Below are 23,346 nucleotides of genomic sequence, written 5' to 3'. Positions count from 1 at the left end.
TAAGTTTCGCGTATTGGTTCAAAAGTGTGAAATTAGGTAAGTTCACATTAAAATGCACACCAAACAAATGTCTTGCCTGTCTCTAGTTGAAGTTTATTCAAGTTGTGTCCCCATGTATTGAAAAATAGGTTGAGTTTCTGGGAAGTAAGGAAGTTCAGATTGTAATTATTTCTCTTGTCCTTCATCTGTAAATGGAAAGAAACAGGGTCGCATGGGCTTATGTTCTTCTTCAAAATCTCAAAACAAACAAGGGGCAGGGAAGTTGTTCCATTGGTCTATGGAGCAGTAATCAACACAACAGGTGGTAATGATTTTAACCCATAAAGCTGCGTTTGATTCACTGATTGTAGCATTATCAGATTAAGTCAACACATTGACCTTGGTACCATCAGGATGTGCACAAAAAACTGTGATTAAGGAGAGTTTCTGCCTCACTTAGCAACTACAATTCCCCTTTAAAGCAACATTACTTCAATATTGCCATTAATCAGAAGAGGAAGCTGAAGGGAGCAGCTCTCTCCTTTCATTATTTATTATACTTAATATTTGGTTTACTTGAAAAGAGAGGAGATATAAAATAGGTTGGTTTCCCGCAGTCTTGCTTAGGACCCAGAGATTAGAAAGTTGTCAAAAAGATACCAGGGAATGTGTTTCAGAGTTACTCTATATTTAAAAACTATTGGGTATCTCTTCATGAAAGCTTTTACAGGCAGTTATGGCTAGATACAAATCAACCACAAAGGGAATTTGTCATACATATTAACTTGAATGAGTGATGATTTCTTAGTACTTCTGTTGCCTTTTTTATTTCTGCTTTTATTATTTAATGCATCAGCTCAGTATGAGAAGCAGACATCCATCCTCTGGTTTAAAGCTGATAGGCAATAAATCTATTTAATGTCTTGCTGAGATGTAGGCTTCTAGCTGAGAAATTTGCCAACACAAATGATGCTCTAGATATATCCTATGTTTACTCATACCTGACTCGCTTACAGCTGACATTTTAGCAGCAGCCATCTTTTCTTATACACAGCTATGTGGGAAAGCAGAGGTTGAAGTACAGCAGAACAGAATATCTCTCTTGCAACCATATCTGGATACTAATTCCACTTTTTTGTCTTCTTTCACTTTGAGAAACCAATAATGTGTACCAGAATCAGACAGTTCTCTGATTTGTTTTTCTTTCTTGGTTTCTTGTTTACCACCAGCATTCTACAATACTCTACAAAAATGTTCTTGCTGTGATGGCAAGTTCTCTCTTTTGGATCAATGGTTCCAACCCTCCAGGTTTGGAAGACATATCCTGAATCTTCCATCATGCTCTTCCTCAACCATCACAATGGTAAGATTACCTTCTTCCAATCAGGTGGGATGACAAGCTTACCCTAAGTGCACTTTACATTGCAGAATTTACACAGAAGTAGACCTACAACATAGTCCTTCCATTATATTGTTGGGTACTGTCACTTGCACAATGTCTCCAAATTTCAGCCTCTTACCACTTAACCATTCTTTTTCTGGATATGAAAACACACTTGGGGCATAAAATATCCCAAGGATGTATTGATTTTGCCATTGGGGTGTCTTAATGCCCCAAATACAACATATGTACTGGAGTGTAAAAACATCCCATGGTTTTTACAAAGAAGACTGGTTTAGGGAAGCAGGCCTAAGTATTCAGAGGGAGCAATCCTATGGCCGCTAGACAGCAGCTAGACGGCCATAGGATATGCTGTTTTCAGGGAACTGACCTCAGAGCCCATGCTTTGAGGTCAGTTCCTGGAAAACCGATCTCCCCCCCACTTCCGCACTGCCTCCGAGGCAGCCCTGAACAGCCCCGTCCTCTGCTCTAACAAGAGGAGCGTGGTAGGGCCAGAAATGGGTGTGGCTGGGGGAGTTCTGGGGTGGGGAGATCGTAGCTACCTGTATTACACATCCAGTGTGTCATACAGCAGCCTCCTTCTCCACTCCATGCTCCTGTGGCTAGACAGCTGCAATCGGCTGTCTAGCAGAAAAAGCAGGGCAGGAGAAGCATGGAGGGAACGATCCCCTCTGTGCTTCTCCTGCCCTGCTTTGGATAGGCGGACACCTCCGAGTTTGGAGGTGACCTACATGTCAGTAGGTTGGCACTAGTCACAGGATTTAATTGGGGGAACATTTACCTCACCAGAGACAGATTTATTATTGGGTTATGAAAACCTGACCAAAAATGTTAGTTTTTAGTAATAAAAAAGTTTCCCTGATTTTTTGCATTGTGACTGTGTATGGTACTTTTCTAATATTTCTAATATTTTGAATTTAAAACATGCTTCTTATGATACCACAGACGCAATTGAGATTGTGGGGCACTTTACCACCCCAGGGTACATTGGGAAAGGGCTCAGGGTAGTAAAATGACCACAAAACACATTTGTGTATATTTACAGGGTTGTTGGGTGTTGTTTAATATTGTCTCCAAGGCTTGAGCAAGCTAAGGAAAAATACACCAACTCCCCAATCCTCTTCTCCGCTCCATTGAGGAAATAGTGTCTAGGATCTGGCATAAAGACCGTAGGTCAGGCCTGCAGAAGTTCTAGTGACTTCTATGCTAACCACACTGCCTACCAACAATCTTGGCTTATCAGTTTACCCTGCCTCTTCAATTCTGCAGTCCCTAGCAGGTAGCAAAAGACCAGGGCTGCCAAACATCTCTGGAAGACTGAGTGATACTGAGTTGTTTCGTGGCATCCCCTTCCCTACAGCTGTAAGTATCCTTGGCGGGGGTAGCTGGTCCCCACGAGTTTTTTTTTTCCCAGTGGTGCATTTATTTTGAGCAGCCTCCTAACTCATAAAATGGGAACCCTTTAGAGGTTTGTTAGAGGTTGTTAAGGCCATTCTCCCTTTAACTGGCATTTTTCCAGGTTTAACTTTTAGCCTAAAAGGTGATAACTAGTATTCTCTTTCCCATGTGCCTCATGTCTGACTGGAGAATTGAGTTGGGTAGCTACCCTTAGGTTGCACAAAACATCTTCACTACCTCTCCTGACTAACTCCAGAGGCTGTGTGCAACTCCTACACAGAAGTCATTTATTGTAAAGTGCTTAGCTTACATCAGCAAGCTTTATTTTACTGCTTTCTTTAGTTCCTATGTTGTTTTCCCTTCTTGTTCTTTATTACACTCTTTTCATAAATATTGTTTCTTAATTTGTAATTGGGAACTTTATCTCCAACCAAACCCAAGAGAGACCCCCCCCCCACCTCTCCTCGTGCTACCTAGACTGCTTGGTTGCATGTTACCAAGTGAGTTATGGAGGGAAGGAGGTTAGGACAGACCTAGGGCTTGCTAGTGGAGACTGGGAGTTTGGCTGGCTGCTTACCTACCCTTGAACTGTACACCTGATAGCTAGATGAAACCTTGCTCATCCCAGGTAGGAGTAGGTGGTGGCAGTTTCTACTTATTGGCTGGGAATCATGCGCTCCTGGCCTAACTTACAAAGGAAGTGTGGCACAGAGCAAATCAAACAAAAACCATCGCAGCCTGTGTTAATTAAGCTTGAGTAGGTTGGCCACTTGTGAACTATCAAAAAAGAGAACAAAAGAGGACACAGAACTGAGTAACATTTACATATGCTAATTTATATATACAGATGCAAATTTAGAAATAATTATTATAATTGAAATAGAAGTACAGTCCATCTCACCCTAGTGTGGGAGACTGTGACCAGGGGAGCTGTGTGCTTTGCTCAGTCTGATGTTCAGGTGCTGCTGTTGGGCAGCTTCAAGGCCCAGCTATCCCTTTTGATGGTTCTTTATCTTTAAATTGGACTTGGACTGGACAGCCCTTCAAAAAGAGCACACCTGCAAAATAGAGGACTATCCTCTGGCAGCACTTCAAATAGATGACTGTTGGTCAGGCCTGCCTTATGGCTACTACAGTGGGACATCTTTAGACAGTGTGTCCTGAACCTGCCCCTTGCCTGCCACATCAATGGCCATCAGCATTTTTATATGGCACTGTATAGAACAGGTGCCATATGCTTGGGGGTAGGGTGGAAGGCAGGATCCAAAGACTAACAACTCTTTGTGCAGGATTCAGAGGGTCAGTCAGTACCTTGATTCTTCTGCACCATCCTATGGCTCTGCATGTTTTTCAACTATAATTCTATTCCCTGCAAGGCAGATACTTTCAAGAAAACTTTGTTCCCTTCAAAATAAGTTTTAGAATACTCTGAAGTGTTATTTTAAATTCATCTTGGTAAAGATAACATGGTAGGACATCCTTTACAAATATAATTCACACTGTAGATAATGGAAAACAGTGATTCATTCCTCAAGTACCTAGAAATTTGTTGGAGATGGCATTTCACAAGCCCTAATGGTTACATAATTTTGAGCATCAGTCTTTAAAACAGTTATGACAGATGGTTACTGGAGATAATGTGCTTTCTTATTAGCACTTGAGACACATAATTTGGGCTTTAACTGCGACTTTCAGATAGTTCTTACATCTACTGATTTTTAGCATCTTCACCGTCTAGCTCACGTCACCTCTTTCTTGCCTGTGAGATTCAGAAGATGTAAGAACGTAGATCTCAGGATTTAAATGTGAACAACTACAATTGTAAATTCTGCCATACTAAGTGGAAAATGGAAGCATATGTTGCGTGTGGAAACTGAAATGTAGAACTGCAGTTGGAATACGTGCAAATGCCTTTTATTTTCTAAGCAAGTTTCTCCATGGAGTGACTAGTACAGAAGAGTCCAGGAAATGGCTGAAAAGCAAGTTGAGACTGCCCTAGTGTTTAAGCTAAATAAGTTCTAATCTGCCCAGACAAGAGACCTCATGGGAACCATTTGTAAGGGACTTTATATTCTCTATAAGTGTAATTTTATAAATAAAATAAGTAATGTAAAGTTTGTTCAGATCTTTGGATGTGCTCCCTGCAAGCCATTGCCACCGTTTGTTGTCATTTCTTAAGAACATAAGAGCCTTGCTGGATCAGACCATATACCTATCTAGTCCAGCATTCTATTCACACAGTGGCCAACCTGTCTGAGAAGCCCACAAAGTAGTGGAATAGCACCCTCCCAATCATGTTACCCAGAAACTGGTACATGGAGGCATACTGTCTCTGAGTCTGGAGGTAATATATAGCTATCATGGCTGGTAACCTTTAACAGCCGTATACTCCATGAATTGGCCTAATCCCCTTTTAATGCCATATTAGTTGTTGGCCATCACTATATCTTGTGGTCATGAATTCCATAGTTTAACCACGTGTTGTACTTCCTTGTATCTGTCCTGAATCTCCTACCGTTCAGCTTTATGGGATGACCCCAGGTACTAGTATTATAAGAAAGGGAGAAAAATGTCTCCCTATCCACATTCTCCATACCATGCATAATAATCTTGCTTTCCCACATAGGAGATGGAAGGTATCCAGAATTCAGAACTAGTGGCACAGTGCATAAAATGGTCAATCAAAGTAGTACATTCCCCTTTCCAAGTATACTTCTGGTTTAATGTCAATGTGCCAAACTGGTATCTTTAAAAGCCTTCCTTCAGAAATTCCTAAAACACCATTAGCATAATTCATTGAATGTATGGTTACCACACCCAGTCAGCATTTTAAGAGTCCAACCAGTACAATTACTCTCTGCAAAGTAACTGGTACTGGGGTCTGTAAAGCCAGTAATATTCAGATTTCACCAAGCTGTCCCCACAATCCACCAGGATTTGGATCTACTCATAATCCACCAAGTCAGTGTCTCAACTTGTGAGCCACCCAATTCTATTGTCCCCCACTCCTGGCCTGATACATTTCCGCAGGTGCTATACTTGGCTCTGCCCCTGATCTCAATTAGTCCATGGGATATTGGGTGGCAGAGACATCTCTGTGTCTCCACCATGCCCTTCACACAAATTATCCTTATGCTTTACAGTTGTGCTGAAAAAGAATATAACATACTAGAAAGAGACCCTGATGAAGATGAAGATAACATACTGCGGGGGGGGGGGGAAACAACCGTAGTGCATTTTGCATTATCATTTGGTCTGCAGTTCTTTACCAGTTCTGGCAAGAAGGGGGGCTGTCCAAGTCTGGAATCTGTTCTGTATGCCTAATCCTAAGAGTAGCACCCTCTGCACAACAACTCATACAATCCTGTCATTCAGAGTCCATCAGTTTAAATTTTCCTGAGAGTGATAACAAACATAAAACTCATAATGCATAAAACAAAACATTGAACTAGAGAATTGGGACATTGATTCAGAAATTGTACACTATGCATATTGCTTTTTTGCATATCAACACATTCTTCCACCTGACACCTTTCAGAAGCAGATTTCACAGAGCATGGAGTGGATGTGTGTGATTAGTTTGGGCTTGTGCCATCACTCCCATAGGTCAAGCCAATTAAAAGATAACCAAGTGAAGCAATATTCCAAAAACATAGCATATGGTACTCTGGCATTCAAACACACAAGACAAACATATTGGCAGGAATTATAGCTTTGAAGTGAATATGGATGTCAAGCTCAGGCCAGATCTCCACCTTGTGCCATATCATTATGATTCCGTCCTGGTGATGCTATATCCCTCTTGCACATTATTTATTTATTTATTTATTTTATTTATTACATTTATATCCTGCCTTTTTTCCTCCAAGGAACTCAAGGCGGCGTACATAATCCTCCTCCTCCTCCATTTTATCCTCACAACAACAACTCTGTGAGGTGGGTTGGGCTGAGAGTCTGTGACTGGCCCAAAGTCACCCAGTGAGCTTCTATGGCCGAGTGGGGACTAGAACCCAGATCTCCCGACTCCCAGTCCAGCACTCTAGCACAGGACACACTATGACATTTATTGCAGTATTTTGGATAATGTGGAATACAAAGCAGGAAATAACACTACAAAAACAGTGTATTGAATGTGTTTTGTGCCCCAATGGTAATCAGTGCACTTCAATACCACTATAAATCAGTAGTGTAGATCTAACCTCAGTTGATGGTGTATATTGGGCAAAATGGCTTGATGCCTCCTTAGAATGTTATCTTTACTGAGTGCTTTCTATTTATGGAAACAGTATATTCCAGACGGAACCCATACTGTCCTAATACTTGTCTGGCTGGGGCCCAATAGTGTAGAAAAATAATTTTGTATATAAATTCACCTAAGCCTTCTCAGTTTCTTGCCCTACTGATTGGCTTCTTATTTGTTGCCAGCTCTCTTCAGAGGCAGCAGTTCGCCTAATGAGCATGTGGAAAGAGAAAAAGAAATTCATATGGTCATTGTGTGCAACGGTGCAGGAAAATAAGTGCCAGAAACACCAGCAGTAGTTTTTCCAGTCAAAAAGCGGTGCATTGTTTGAACTAGTCCAACTGAGACCCTAACTTGAAATCATGGTAAAATCAAAGTCAAAAGGTAACTTATTAAGGAACAAGTTAAAAAATAAACAAGGGACGAGTGCAAATGGTTTAGATGCTTTGGTACCATGTACACACGGCAAGACACTACTTAATTTAAATAATGTACTAATATGGGACGCGGGTAGCGCAGCGACTTAATGATGCTGGAGTTTGCCGGCCAGAAATGGTCGAAACTCCAACGGTTCGAGCCCAGCTCCATGTGACAGAAGTGAGCTCCCATCATTTCATCCCTAGCTCCTGCCCACTTAGCAGTTCGAAAGCATACTATCTGCAAGTAGATATATAGGTACCCCCATTTCGGTGGGAGGAGATGCTGGCAGCACTCTATGCGGGGAGCAGGAACTGGCGCTGGATCTGCCTGGACGCGATCGGCGGAGGAGTGGTGGAGAAAAAGCCCGGATGAGCCGACTTCCCTAAGAACGCTGCTGGCCAGCTGATGCAAAACTAGCTCGCCCTCTTGTGGTGCATCAGTGCAACAAAGACTAGCAACTACCAGTACCAGAACATCTACCGTGTAAAAAAAAACATTGTAGACTCCCTGGCAATGTGTGCCATATGCTAAATAAATAAATAAATAAATGTACCAATAACAAATTATCAAATAATTAATTAATAATCAGATAATAACCCAGATGGGAAAACTACCAGCAAAACCAGTTTTTTTGCTGTCTGTTTTTTGAGAGGCAGTGTCTGGACATACCAGCTAAGTCAATTGGAAGCATGGGTTCTAGACTTCCATTGCTGGACAAAGGAGGTGGAAATTTTTACATCCCCACCCTACCCAGTTCTTTGTTTAGCACGTGTCACACAAGCACCAAGCAAAGTCTCCTGATTATGTTAAATACATAATCAGAAAGTAGGACTCTTGATTATGGCTGATTGTTCTGTGTAATCCTGGGTAATTCTGATATTGCTTAGCATCAGGGGCCTTGTAAGCACATGAAATAGCTGTACACCTGTGACAAACAGGTATGTCTGCACCTCCAACCCTATGAGATAAAGCAGACTGCAAGACACCTTTTTGCCTTCAGAGGCAGGTTGCCAGCCACCCCCATTTATTAACAACACTTATTGAATATTTATGTTTAATAACTCATAACCTGTATACACAGGAGTCTAGTTTATGGCTTTTATATCCAGAGCTTCCTTTAAACTCCCCCCAAAACACAGATACACAAGTTTGCCAAGCATTCCAGTGCATGGCTAAGGCAAACTCCAGGCTAGATGAAGAATCGAATTAACTATATGTTCTAGTTGAGTATATTTATGAAGCAACCAAGCAGAGAGAAGTTCAGAAATAGTAAGCTGATTTTAAAATAAAACAAAATATATAAATTAGCTAACTGGGTCAAGTAAGAGCCAGGGTCGACTTGTGGTTAGTCTTGGACAGTGATTTGGGAGATCTGGGTTCTACTCCCCACTTGCCCATGAAGCTCATTGGGTGACTTGGAGCCAGTCACTGACTCTCAGCCTAACCTACCTCACAGGGTTGTTGTGAAGATAAAATTAAGAGCAAGAGGACCTTGTAAGCTGCCTTGGGTTCCTTGCAAGAGGGAAAAAGGTGGGATATAAATCTAATAATAAAAACTACACATTTTGTAAATTATGCAGTATCTAGCTGATCCCTCTCTTGCTTTCTCACTCAAGAGTAAGTGCACGCAGCCCCAACCCAGACTGGGATCAGTGCACACCAGGAGGGGAGGATTAAACCTTCTGTCCCAACCATTTGCTTCCTGAAGTCCCCCCGCCCCCAGTGGGTGATTAAAAAAGAAGAAAAATCCTCAATTGAAGTCAGTGGAGATTTTATTTCTTTTTTTGTTTGTTTTTAACCCGTGTGTGTGCCTGTGTAAAATTTCAGAAAGCAAATGGCTGGGTGGAGAAAATGTTTAATCCTCCTTCCCAGTATGCGTTTGTCTCAATATGTGGAGTAGATCCACATGCATCTATTCTAGGGTAAAAATAAAGATAAGGTTCAGCGTCATGTTACATAATTAACATAGTGTGCAGTCTGACCCTAAAACATATCAGGACCTTAAGAATGAAAGCAGCTTCCAGGTGGGGGAAGGATAAGGTCCACAATGGAGATTTCCTGGCATACGCTGGTGTTGCCTCTTTGATATCCGTAGGACGACAAAGGAAGAAGATTCTTTCGTAGGCAAAGGTATTCCTCAGGGGGCTGGGCAGCTCCCAGAGAGGGAAATTCAAACTGGGAAGACCTGGTCATCCAGGTGATTTCTCTAGGAGTGAATTAGCAGAAGTGAGAGTTAGCCTGGAAGGGGTATACATTTGCAGATTTGGGTGGCTGTATTGCAGCCTGTTCTTTGGCTGGCATGTTCTTTGTTCAAAGATATTTCCAGAAAAGGGGGGTAGGGTTGGATGTGTTACATCACTTTAGATGAACAGAGCAAGTTTTGGGATGACCCCATTATTTGACCACTGGATTCTGCCTTCAGAGACATAGGTCCCTTCTTGTCCCATGGCCACTCTGGGCCCTGAGATAAATAAGAAACCAGGAAATAATATTTCTTTCTTGATTTCTTAGTTTAGAAATTATCTCTTCTGTTTGACCTTGTGTATTCCCTATGGGTCCTCTCCATGTACCAGAATTTTGTCTTTCAGGTGTTTACAAGGATATATATTACTTTCTGTCATATGAGTACTGTTGGTTGTCCCCATGCTAAACTTAGTAAGGGATAGTTGCCTGTTCTTATAGTGCTGTTCTACCACTGCTGGGATACGAGCGTCTTCAGTCATGGATTTATTCTCCCATATGTTCTTATGTAGGAGCCAGTACTATGTGGCTCCTTCCCATGCCTGCAGGGTAATGTGAGAAGGCTTTGATTTGATGGAATATTTCATGTTGTAGCCACTCCCCATTCCTGCATCACCCTATTTCCAGAAGGGGTGATGCTGGCATGGGAGTAACTGCAGAATGGGCTTCTGCAGTATGTCCTGGACCTTCCACATTAACTGAGTGGCATGGGAAAGAGCTGCACTTCAGTGGCTCCTATACTGCAAATGTTGTGTAAGAAGTGGGCCACAACAATCAGAACTGTTGGTAAAACAAAACTACTTTTGTACTTGGTCACATATAATTCCCCAAAGAGGTCAGCATCAGTGGTGGTATAACACTGGTATTGTATTGATTGTGCCAGAAATCAGTGGTTTAGGCTACACAGATAAGATGGTCCAATGAACCATGAATGTAGGAAAGCATGATTCTGGCCTGGGATGAGTGCTTCAAACTCCCTGCAGACAGCCCAGACAGAAAAGTTAGAGAGCAGGGTGGACTTTCTGTCATTATGATTACTGTCCACCCAGGCTAAAAAACCAGTTCTATACAGCTTGTGAGCTATTAAAATGAAAGTAGGATCATAGAATGCTACCTCATACTAGGACTAGGTCTACGCTACTACTTTATAGTGGTATTGAAGTGAACGGGATAATCGTTGGGGCACATTGGACATTTGATATACCACTATTGTAGTGTTATTTCCTGCTTTTTATTCAACAAAAATACATCAACAAATGTCATTGTGTGTACTACAAGGTATAAATGTGCAAGAAGGATATAGCATTACCATGTTGGGATCGTAAAGATATTATTATTATTATTATTATTATTATTATTATTATTATTATTATATTAATTTATATCTCGCCTTTTTCCCAATACTGGGACTCATTGTGATATGACACAATGTAGATCTGGCCGTGGTCTCTTTTGTCCACCTGGTTCAGAATTGTCTACTCTTGACTGGCAGAAGCTCTCCAGAGTCTTGTGCATGAAAAGCATGTGCTTTACCACTGAGCTACAGCTCTTCCAACTCTAGCCAACGATCAATTTATGCTGGCCCAATTGATAAACCTCCAGTATTTACTGCTTGCCTGGGATTTCAAAAGCCAGTGGCAGTATGTTCAAGAACCTGGAGGGCCACATAATGTGGAAAATGTGCTGCGCTCAGCTTGGTGGGTCATAAAGTTATGCAGGCCAGAGCCAAAAACAGTGTGATTTACAGTGGTTATACTTAGGCAACACTTAATTCCTGCCAGTGGGCATCACATCTTTGTTTTCAACAAGTGGGGACGAAACAAATGGTGTTCACAAGGGAAAGGATATGGTTAATCAGTGGCAGAAAGGCAGTTGCACAAAAAGGTAACTTACCTATGTATATATGGTTGTGTGGCAAAACAACATGGCAGCCAGCTCATTCAATTTACATACACATTCAGCTGCATCCCCTTTGCTTTTAGACTTTGAGGGTAAATAATTAGGACAGCCGATTCCAGTACTTATATATCAGTTGCACAGCTAGTCCTCCAGTCAGCTATGGCTTGTAACTTCCTTTACTGATATCAAATGGACAGCTGTCTTTTTGAGGACATTCATATATCTATATCTATATCTATATCTATATCTATCTTTCACACACACACACACACACACACACACCGGCTTACAGGTGCAGTGTGTGTTAAAAATTACAGCGTTCCTGTCAAGCTCTTCATCAGCTACTAGCTGGCTTTGGAATAATCATCCTTTACTGGGTTGTCTTCCTTTATGATATCAATTAGCAAACAATCTGTTTTCCTGGCACATGGCACAATGAGGATGCAAAACTGAGTCCTGTGAAGCAAAGCATATTTCAGGTGGAATGCCTGTTTGTTTCCCCCAAGAAAAGGGGAAACTGATTTTACCTTGCCAGGGCGGACATGGAAGGAAAACATCAAAGGGACAATACCAGGCATATTTACGCACTGTCTCCCATTTTATGAGAGCTGATGTGATATTTCACTTTTAAATGATTTTAAAAAGTCTTTCTGACTGGAACTGTCTTTTGCTTCATCTAGTTCTTGGCATTATCACTTCCAAGGGCCTCAAATAAGTCTCCCCACACACACACTAGAGGGCACAAGCGGGCTATTTTCTAGCTTCCTGCACGAATCACGATTTGCATTAGGAGAACCACTTCAAGCATACCAATTGGTACTACTTAGATATTCTACGTGGGAGAGAAATATGCAGACATTAGATATTTGTTCACTTTTTATACACTGCTGCCTGTTTAGGACATTTATTGGTTTATTAAATGTCCAGTGCTATGATGTATTGTTTGCAGAGGTTATATATATGCAGACTTAATTTCTGCCAGTGCTAAAAGCTGTGACCAAACAAACAGAGTTCATAAAGGAGAGATTGCAGCAATAGCACGCCTTTAACAGTATTCCCTTTCTTCTTTCGAACTATATACTTACTCACACGTTTTCTTGCTCTGGGATGAATTACTCCTCCCCATAATGCTTTACATGTAGGATTGAATCCTGATTAAAGAAAACAATTATATAAGCTTCAGTCAATGACTCATTTAAATTGGCATAAATTGGCATATGGGTAAAAACAATATGTCCAAAGAAAGACGTGTGCTTGCTTTGTTTTTAGACAATGCACAGACATCATATTAGAAGAGGATTTCCTCCTGTGTGTGGGAGGAGGAGAACGGCTGTTTTAAGATGATGCCATACTGCTTAAGCTGGAGCCTTATCATCTGTCGTCTTTATAAGCCCTTGCACTCAAACTATTAGTATTTTTTAAAGAGTAGCATACTTATGTTATATTAAAAATAAAAGTATTTCTTAAAGAAGTGTGCTCCTCGATTAATCAAATGTACTTTTCATTTCAAAGTTTTAAAATCAATTAATAGAATAAATTAATCAATTAAATGTTGCAGCCTGACATATGATGAGCAGCATAACAGAAGTACTTTAAATGATCCAAAGTTGACAAGGTACTATCACTTTTCTTTCTATCACAAGGTACTATAACATTTCTTTACTTCTTCCCCTTTCAACTGCATATATGTCCCAGACCAGCTGATGGAGATCAGAAGGCTGTTATTGGAAAGTGGGGACATGATTAGCCAAGGAGCTACTAATCTGCCTCTGTGCAGCTCCTCCAGGCAAAGTACAGTCAGTGTTCTCTTTCCAAGATGTTTACCTAGTTGAGGCAGGTGCTCCTGGAACTCAAAGAGTTGATAGTTGGTCTCTGTGGTTTAGCCAGCCTTTCCTTTTGACTGTAATGAAAGTCAGAGCATCATACAAGTCTCTCTCTCCTCCCCGCCTATACAAGGAGCCAATCCGGCAGCAGTTGTAGAAGTGATTTGCAAGGAACTATACATGCACATTCAGGATGTTGGATGCCAACTACCTTTTGGGCCACAAGATTCTGTTGCTTTTTCTGCAATATGTGAACAAGGCTCTCCTCTGGAAATTGTTTCCATTTTCTTTATTAAGCTAATTAATTAACCCAGACCAATAATCCCTTTAAAGGTCCTCCAGCAAAATTAGGGGCTGTCAACTTTTAGTTTCTGCCATCTATAGAACAGCAACAATAAAATATGCAGGAACACATGTACCAACTTTGTCCTAGTTAGGGCGCAATCCTGCCTGGGGCATGTTGGGAGTTGTAGGACTTTCTTCTGTCTAAACATACATAGGATTGCGCCCTTAGAGAAATAAAGGTGGGCGTGCGCACATGTGTGTGTTTTATAGCTTGGCCACACAATGATTAATATGTCAAGTTACCCCCCAAAGAGTCTTCATAGCAGAGATCAACCCTCATTTAATATTTTTTACTACACAAGTATCCCCAATAGTCTTCCCATGGAGAAGACTATAGACAATAGCCCTTGTCTATATAGTGAAAATATCTCAATAAGCTCACCAGTTGCCTTATGCTAGCTGTAAACTAATGTGGAGGAGTGTATAATATAGAGATACTATTTGGAGAACATTTAGGATTTTCTTCATCCCACTCATTGTCATTATCTCTTATGTGGGCTGCAGTATGATATGTTCCATAAAACACCATGAGATCTACACTTCCTCCCACATCCCATCTTGGGTTCTATCAACTGCTAAGATTTCAGTCTGATCCGAGCAACTGTGAAGCGTCCTTCAGCATGGCCTCCCAGAAAGAGCATTTGCTCATCTGGGAGAGTGCTTGCTTAGATTTCTAATCTGCCCCACATTCTCAACCATTAAAAAATGTCAACATATACAGAAAGAAGTCAAAATTCTCAGCAAAACCAGGGCTTCGTCTGATGCAAAATTTGCCATGTGCTTCACAATACTGCAAAATTTTGCCATGCATACATTTTACATACCCTTCTCGATAGTTATGACTGGTGAACTGCCTAAGCCTAGGAATGTTCAGTAATGGACCACTGCCATCTGAGAAATGTCATTAGTTTTACTGAGCTCCTTTTTGCTTCCCTCAAAATTCCATGCATGTTTTGCCCAAGCAGGAGGGTTCAAATTCACCTCAGAATTTGATGGCAACGAAGGGGCATACAGAATCCACCCTTGTGAAACTTTGTTAGCCCTCTTGAAACTCTTTTCAGTTCCCTTGAAATTCCTTCACCCAAGCAGGGAACTCCTATTTCCCCCTTGAAATTCTGCATCCAATATTCATTCCCCGTGGTCAGGTCAATAAAGCCCCCAACACTGCCTTTTCCCAAGTAAAAGCATTGGTCTATCAAGCCAGTGGAATCTACTTCGAATGGTAGCAGCCCACCAAAGCCTCAAGCAGACATACTTTCCAATTCTCTTGCCTGAAATCCTTTAAACTGAAGAACCCATGGATTGACCCTGGGACCTTAAGCATGCATGCAACTATGTGCTACGTCATTGAGCTATGCTACCTTCTCAGTTTAAATAAAGTAAAATAAAGTAGACAGTCAAAAGGTCCTGCTGCCTGTTATTTCATGTGAAGGGGTTCCATGCAATTCAATAGTAGTGGGAACCCACCACTGGTCCTGCCCCCAACACTGTGTCCAATTGCCCCATTACACCCCTTACTTCCACACAGTGGGGCCACTCGGTGTGTGGAGGCTGGTACCAGGGCTTGCATCAAGGGTAGGCATGGTTGAGAACCTGCCAATGGGCTGTACCCCAGCAGGGGCTCGCTTATGAGAGCTCCATGGACTTGCTCCTCCTCTTCACCATTGCAACCTGCTTGTTCACCTGCCTCTCACTACGGCCCAGACAATGGAGGCAGTGAGAAGATGGAGCAGTAGATGCCGCTGCCTACTGCTTGCTGGCTTTCTGCCTGTCAAGCAAGCGAGTGCTAGCAAAGATGAGGAAGAGCAGCAATAGCAACTGGTGACAATGGAGGCGAAAAGGCAGACTCACTGCGGGAGGGGCCCATTGAAGGTGGCTTGCCCAAGGGCCCTCCAAAACATGGAGCTGGCACTGACCGGGGGTGGAGATAAGCAAGTGGACACAACACCTGGGGTGGGGCCAGCAGCACAGCCCTACTACCCTTTAATCGGTTGGAGACCCTTGACATGGAATAATGTATGAAGGGTGCTATAACTAGGGATACTTCTTAGTTTCCTCAACGTGCTTTTCAGTTTCCTCAACATGCATTTGCATGGGTTTGGAAGTAGTACGCACACATATTTGCCTAACTAGCAGTAACTGGAAGGCTTGAGAAAGACATATTCATATTCCATCTCCTAAAGTATACATGCTTGTATGCACAAAACTGCTTTCTCTGCATCCCTTTGTGGGATTTACTTTTGTTCTCTTTTGGCATTGGCATGGTGGTGGTGGTGGTGGGTATTTGTTTTTTGTTTGCTTTTAGGCAAGGGGAAGGATGTGTTTGGAGGTTGTGTTTTTTTTTTCGTTAAAAGATTGCTGTTTTAAACCTTTGTATGTTTTATTTTATTTTTTGAATGTTGTATTTGTGTTCAGCTTTGTGAGTTGCCTTGGGGTGGGTGAGTGGGGGCTGTTTGACTGAAAGGCAGCATAGAAATACGGTATAACAAAACATGAAACATATAACACATCCTCACCAAGGAACAGTGGCCTTTCCTTCCATTGGGGTTTATTATCGGATCAATAATCAGACTCCAAGCTAACTGAGTATCCACCACTTTATGGTAGCACTCATGCCTTGAGCAAGGGACAGCCTCTCAAGCTGCATAGCAAGGTGGATTGAACTCATGGGATTTCTAGCTCTGAGCCTCTACAGTAAGTGGGAAAGAGGCACAGCAGCCCTGCAGCCATAAGCAACATAGATAGCAACTCCAACAAAGTTGGGAAATTCAAAGTCATGTTTTCTACGACGACTGTAAATCAGCCAGCTTGTAAAAAGCAAAAAGTAAAAAAAAGGAAGGCAGATGGAGGTAACAGATTATTTTCCATGGGTCCTAAGCTATTCCTCATTTTAAACAGCTTGTTAACCCGAGTGGTGAGCTTTTCTCCTGATAGGGAACAATAACCTCAAATAAGTAACGAATGGTAGGGGAAAAAAAGACAAAGATAAATGCTGAATATAAGCTACTTGCTGAAGAGACAAGCATAAGCAGGAGGGAAAGGTATTTCCAACCTTACCCGCAGTAATATGTCATTGTGAGGAATGACCCTTAAATTTCTGATTAAGAGTGTGACACTGAAGTCAGGAGAAAGTTCAAATAGGTTTGGTCCTGCCAAGTTCTTGTAATACATGGGATAGTTCTTGCAGTGTAGGCACAATGTTGTCTTCCAGGAACAATTGCTTTACTGTTTAGCATACAAAGGAATGCAAATATATATAGAAGAGCATGCCTATGGAAGCTCATGGATGAGACATAAAATGGCAACCAGATACCCTCCCAGATTGCAATAAAACCCCCCACATAACAAGAAGCCTCCCAGATTACTCTGCATAACAAATGGCAGACAAGTTAGATTTCGTTGAGAGAAAATTATCCATAATCTGTATTTAACCCATGAGTAATGCTGTTAAATTGGTTAATAAATTCCCCAACTGAAGACGTCCCATTTTGTCTTTTAAAATTCATTTGTATTGTTAACCCAAGATCAGAAGGTTAGAAAATTAAACTTGGTTTCTGTAAATATACATAAGTAATCAGGATACATACAGGTACTTCCAGACAGAGGGGTCCTAGAGCTACCAATCAAAAGATTGGTACATTGTGTGTAGCTATTCCATCATTTCTCCCATGACGTATTTTTTTGTGCAAAGAAAAAAAAAAATGAAAGAAGTGATGGGAAAACACAGGAGGCTTACAAGTTGAAGGTGATGATATCTAGACTCTCCATAATGTTTTGTGAATGAGGCAGGGCAACTGCACAATAAAAGCCTTGTTTGGAAGCACCCAGCTGAAGAAGCATGCAATGTAGTACTTTTGCAATGGGATTTATTAGGAAACAAACAAGTGTATTCGTAAAGTTTTTTATTTTTAGCATCCTATAGATTTCTCTTATCCACTACAGATCATGATTGTACAGCATGCCCCTTTTTTCTTGAGCTGCACTGAATATATTGCCAAATGTCAGCCTGTGAGTTATTCTTCTGTTAGGGTGGCCATCTTTTACAGAGGACAGCCCTCTATTTGAAGAGCTGCAAGAGGACTGTCCTCTATTTTGAAGATGTCCTCTATTTGACAGGCTCTCCAGTCCAAGTCCAGTCCAAAGATAAAGAACCACTAGGAGGAAGAACTGGGCCTTGAAGCTGCCCATCAGCAGCACCTGGACAGCAGACTTAGCAAGGCACACAGGTCCCCTGGTCAGTCTTCCACACTAGAGTGAGATGCACTGTATTTCTATTTACATTACAATAATTGTTTCTAAATGTACATTTATACATATAAATTAGCATATGGAAACCTGTGTCCCCTTTTGTCCTCTTTTTTGGTGATGTATTTCCTCTCGTATGCCAATTCAAAAGTGGCCACCATACCTCTGTTCCAAATCCTTAGGAATGGGGACAGCAAGCCATGGCATTTCAATACAACTTCACATTTTAAACTGTTTATTTTAGTTCCTTGTTGACTGAGAGAGATGTCAGTAAAGATCAGCTTTTCCTAATGGGTGTTTATGAGCTGTTTATAGCAGTTCATCAGTGTTCACCTGGGTAGAGCACAGGACAAACATGTAAGCATGAGTGTGATTAGGAAGCTATCATTCAAAAGCATTTTTTTAAAAAAAATCTTCTTGTATTGTTCACAGACTGGTAGGCCCTGGTGGCGTAGATGCTGGGATATAATGGTTTAGGTAAGATAGAGGGAGATGGTGTGAGAGGTTGTTCTTATACCGGAAACCCTGACAGTGACCATGTTTCATGGGAAAGGCTTCATAAGGATACAAGGCCCATGACAAGATGAGGAAGGCCCAACCAACTGCCATGTTTACTAGTTTCAACAGTTCCCTCAGACTGTGGAGTCCTTACTGCTTCAGTAAGGATGGAAGGGGAAGGAAAGGCTTGGCTAATGTAGACCTGTGAAAAAAACAGCAATACCAAAAACAGTGAGGATGCATTGGGCCCTAGAGAGAAGCCCCCCAAAACCTACGCATCTTTACCCAGATGTTAGTCTCATTGAGCTCCATGCAGGTTAGGATTGCAGATGTGATAACAAATAGTGATTCAAAATTGACTTAGGCGATTATAAACATGATGGGTTTTGTCATCATTTTATGCTGCAGTCCTATACATGTCTACAATGAAGTATGGACCATTGAGTTCAATGGAACATACTCTGAGATATAGGCATATATTCAAAATATAAGCTGCTAAGGGTGCGATCCTATGCATATTTAGACAGAATACTGGCTGGGAAATGCTGGGCATTGTAGGGCTTTTCTCGGTCTAAACATGCATAGGATTGTGCCCTTTGGGTGCAATCCTACAGAAATAGATGGGCACCTCTGACCTCCCCTGAAGTCAGAGGCAATCGCCTATCCAGTGCAGCGTGGAAGCAGCACAGAGGAGAGGATTCCCTCTGTGCTGCAGCCACCCATGGCGTGCTCCCATCCCTGCATACAGGAACACCGTTTTCACCCCTCTGCCTCCGTGCTCCGTGTTATAAGCACAGAGGCAGTGGCAGTGCGGTTCTCTCCATGTGAGCTACAAGGGGGCCGGGAGCATAGTTTCCCAGCTACGAGCTTATAGCGCTGTCTATGAACTCAGAGCTGGGAAACTGAAAAATCCTATCTCCCCCAGACATTGTCTAGGGGACAGAGGATTGCTCTCTTAGTCAGTGTTTTGGTATCATGATAAAACCTGAAGATATTCATGCTTATTGGTTGTAATTAAATGTACCAGTTTAGTTGAAGATCATTACATTTTATAATTATTTTCTAATGATTTAGTAATTACTACTGTTTGTATATTTCAGTGACACTAGCTTGACAATTTTAACTTCTCGTTCTTAGTTCTTCAACTAACCTTGGCAGTTATAATTATTCTATTCCACTTTACTGCTGGGACATGTTGATGTTATTCTTCCATCAGCCTGATTCCTATAGCAGCATACACCCTTTGGCAGTGAATTCTTTCTCTTTTAAAATAAATAAAGAAACAAAGAACAGATAATTGCAAAATGTTTTAATAAATGGCTCCTGACTTCAGTAACTAACATTTTCAAATTCATTTCCTTTGTGACTTTAAAAACAAGTGTTTATTTAGAAAATGCCTTCAGCAAGGATTCGTTGGGGGATTTATTTTATGTCATAGATTAAATTATTTCTTGTTTATTCTCCTCACTTGAAATGCATAATTAATATTTCACAGCATGCTCAGATTAGTAGTTACATTTGCTTCTTTGCTTAATTTTTAAAAGTCACTTACAGTACTCTTACTGAGACTTAGCCCTAGTGCTCTCACAGCGCAACCCATAAATCAGGCTAAATATTTGAGTAAGTGAGCATTAAAGCTTCTTTTAAATCAAGAACACTTACTTACCATGTTGTCTTCAAAGGACACTTCCAGGCAGGTCTAATTTGGGGCACTGGGCGTGCTACTTATTTGCTTCTGATAACCCATGGTGCAATGGCACCTTCAGCAGGTTCTGTTGCTCTACAGATCCATACCAGTGCCAAACTGGCCTGGACAGTTGGCTTCCTTTCTATACACAAAAGGGGGTGCGGAAGATTCATGTTAAGAGCCTCCTTGGGAAACAGGTGTTTCTCTGAGCGAATTCCTTGAAATGTAGCATGTTTTTTAGAATGCTTTTTGTGCTCTCTCTCTGGCTTCATATTTTGATAAGTTAATGCCTGTTGTGAGCAACTTGGCACAGTCCACTAAGGGAAAGCAGCATATAAATAAACTAAATTAAACTGGTTGTGCACTATTCTGTTCCACTTATGCTCCCCCCGTCCATTCTGGCCTGACTTTCCCTTTTGCAGGTATCTCTGAATCAGAGCAATAGAAGGAAACAAAACTAGATTCACATGAATCAAACAAAATTTACAGGCATTGCTTCCAATTCTTCCAATCCTGGTATTCATAAATACCTCTTGCCTAAATTAATGTCCCTTAAGTCAGAACATAAGAGCACTGCTTCATAGGATTTGGCCATTGTTATGGTCTAGGTTTCACAGCTATATATAACAGCATGGTTTGTTAGTTAGTTTGTTTGTTTGTTTCTTTATTTCATTTCTATACCGCCCAATAGCCGAAGCTCTCTGGGCGGTTCACAAAAATTAAAACCAAACAGCACACAATAAAACAATTTAAAATATATAGAACATTAAAACCACAATATAACAATGCAACCACAATAAAACCTAGCAGCAGTGCAGGAGTTTAAAATACAGATTTAAAACAGCAAAGATAAAAGTTCAGAAAGCTAAAATGCTAAAATGCCTGGGAAAATAAAAAGGTCTTCACCTGGCGCCGAAAGGAATACAATGTAGGTGCCAGGCGAACCTCGCTAGGAAGCTCATTCCAGAGCCGGGGTGCCACAGCAGAAAAAGCCCTCCTCCTAGTAGCCACCCGCCTCACTTCCTTTGGCAGGGGCTCACCGAGGAGGGCCGCTGATGATGATCTTAAGGTCCGGGCAGGCACATATGGGAGGAGGCGATCCTTCAGGTAACCAAGCTGTTAAGGGCTTTGAATGTTAACACCAGCACTTTGAATCGGGCCTGGAAATGGACTGGCAGCCAGTGCAGCTGGAAAAGTACTGGCGTAATATGAGCTCGCAGGCCAGTCCCTGTTAACAATCTTGCTGCCCTATTTTGGACCAGCTAAAGTTTCCAGACCGTTTTCAAAGGCAGCCCCACGTATAACACATTGCAGTAATCCAGACGAGAAGTTATCAGAGCATGGATCACTGTAGCTAGGCTATCTCTGTCCAGATAAGGGCGTAGTTGGTATACCAGCCTAAGCTGATAAAAAGTGCTCTGTGCCACTGAGTTCACCTGTGCCTCAAGTGACAGTTCTGGGTCCAAGAGCACCCCCAAACTACGAACCTGATCCTTTAGGGGGAGTGCAACTCCCTCCAGAACAGGTTGAATATCACCTAGCCGGGCAGACGAACCACCCACTAACAGTACCTCTGTCTTGTCTGGATTGAGTTTCAGTTTATTGGCCCTCATCCAGTCCATTACTGTGCCCAGGCACTGATTCAGAACAACCACTGCCTCACCTGGATTTGATGAGAAAGAGAGGTAGAGCTGGGTGTCATCCGCATATTGATGGCACCTCAGCCCACACCTCTGGATAACCTCCCCCAGCAGTTTCATGTAGATGTTAAACAGCATGGGGGATAAAATAGAGCCCTGTGGAACCCCATGGCACAATTGCCATGGCACAGAGCAATAATCCCCCAGCACCACCTTCTGGAATCAGCCATCCAAGTAGGAGCGGAACCACTGTAATGCAGTGCCTCCAACTCCCAACCCAGACAACCTATCCAGAAGGATACCATGGTCGATGGTATCGAAAGCTGCTGAGAGGTCCAGGAGAATCAACAGGGTCACACTCCCCCTGTCCCTCTCCCGGCAGAGGTCATCCCACAGGGCGACCAAGGCAGTTTCCATTCCAAAACCAGGCCTGAAGCCCGACTGAAATGGATCTAGATAATCCGCTTCATTCAACAGTGCCTGGAGCTGTCCTACAACCACTCACTCAAGCACCTTGCCCAGGAAGGGGATGTTGGCCACTGGCCTATAATTGTTAACATCCTCTAGGTCCAGTTTAGGCTTTTTCAGGAGTGGTCTAATTACTGCCTCTTTTAAAGCAGCAGGCACCACTCCCTCTCTCAAGGAGGAATTTACAACCTCCTGGACCCAGCCGGACACCCCCTCCTTGTTTGATTTTGATTTAATAAGCCATGAAGGGCAAGGGTCAAGCACACAAGTAGTCAATCGGACTTGGCCAAGCACCTTGTCCGCATCCTCAGGCCTCAGTAACTGAAACTCATCCAATAAAACTGGACCAGACAGTGCTCTGAACGCCTCTACCAATGGAACTGCATTAATCATGGTGTCCAATTCATGACGAATCTGAGCGACTTTATCTTCAAAGTGCCTTGCAAACTTATCACAGCGTGCCACTGAGGGTTCCACCATCTCTCTCCCTGGCCCAGACTGTAACAGGCCATGAACCACTTGGAAAAGCTCTGCTGGACGACACTGAGAAGATGCAATGCTGGTGGAAAAGAACTGTCTCTTTGCCACCCTCACTGCCACAGAGTAGGCTTGATAGTGGGCTCTTACCTGTGTTCGGTCAGACTCCGCATGAGTTTTCCTCCACCTGCATTCTAGCCATCTCCCCTCTTGCTTCATTGCCCTTAGCTCAGGTGTATACCAAGGAGCTGGCCAGGCTCTGCTCAGAGGGAGAGGGCGCTTGGGCGCGATCGTGTCAACCGCCCGAGTCATCTCTGCATTCCACAGAGCAACCTGGGCTTCGACAGGAGCACCAGCCATACCAGCAGGAAAATCCCCCAGAGCCCTCTGGAATCCATCGGAATCCATTAATCTCCGGGGATGGACCATTTTAATAGGTCCCCCACCCTTGCAGAGGGGGAAAGCTGCCAGGAATCTAAACCTCAGCAGGAAGTGATCTGACCATGACAAAGGGACAGATGTTAATTCCTCCACTTTCAGATCACCATCCTCCTGCCCAGTCGAGAAAAACCAGATCAAGCGTG

The sequence above is a fragment of the Heloderma suspectum genome, chromosome 1 (genome assembly GCF_057233095.1).
Source record: "Heloderma suspectum isolate Gila_16-S chromosome 1, 16-S_ref, whole genome shotgun sequence".
Classification (NCBI taxonomy): Eukaryota; Metazoa; Chordata; class Lepidosauria; order Squamata; family Helodermatidae; genus Heloderma; species Heloderma suspectum.
This window is presented reverse-complemented; position numbering follows the sequence as displayed.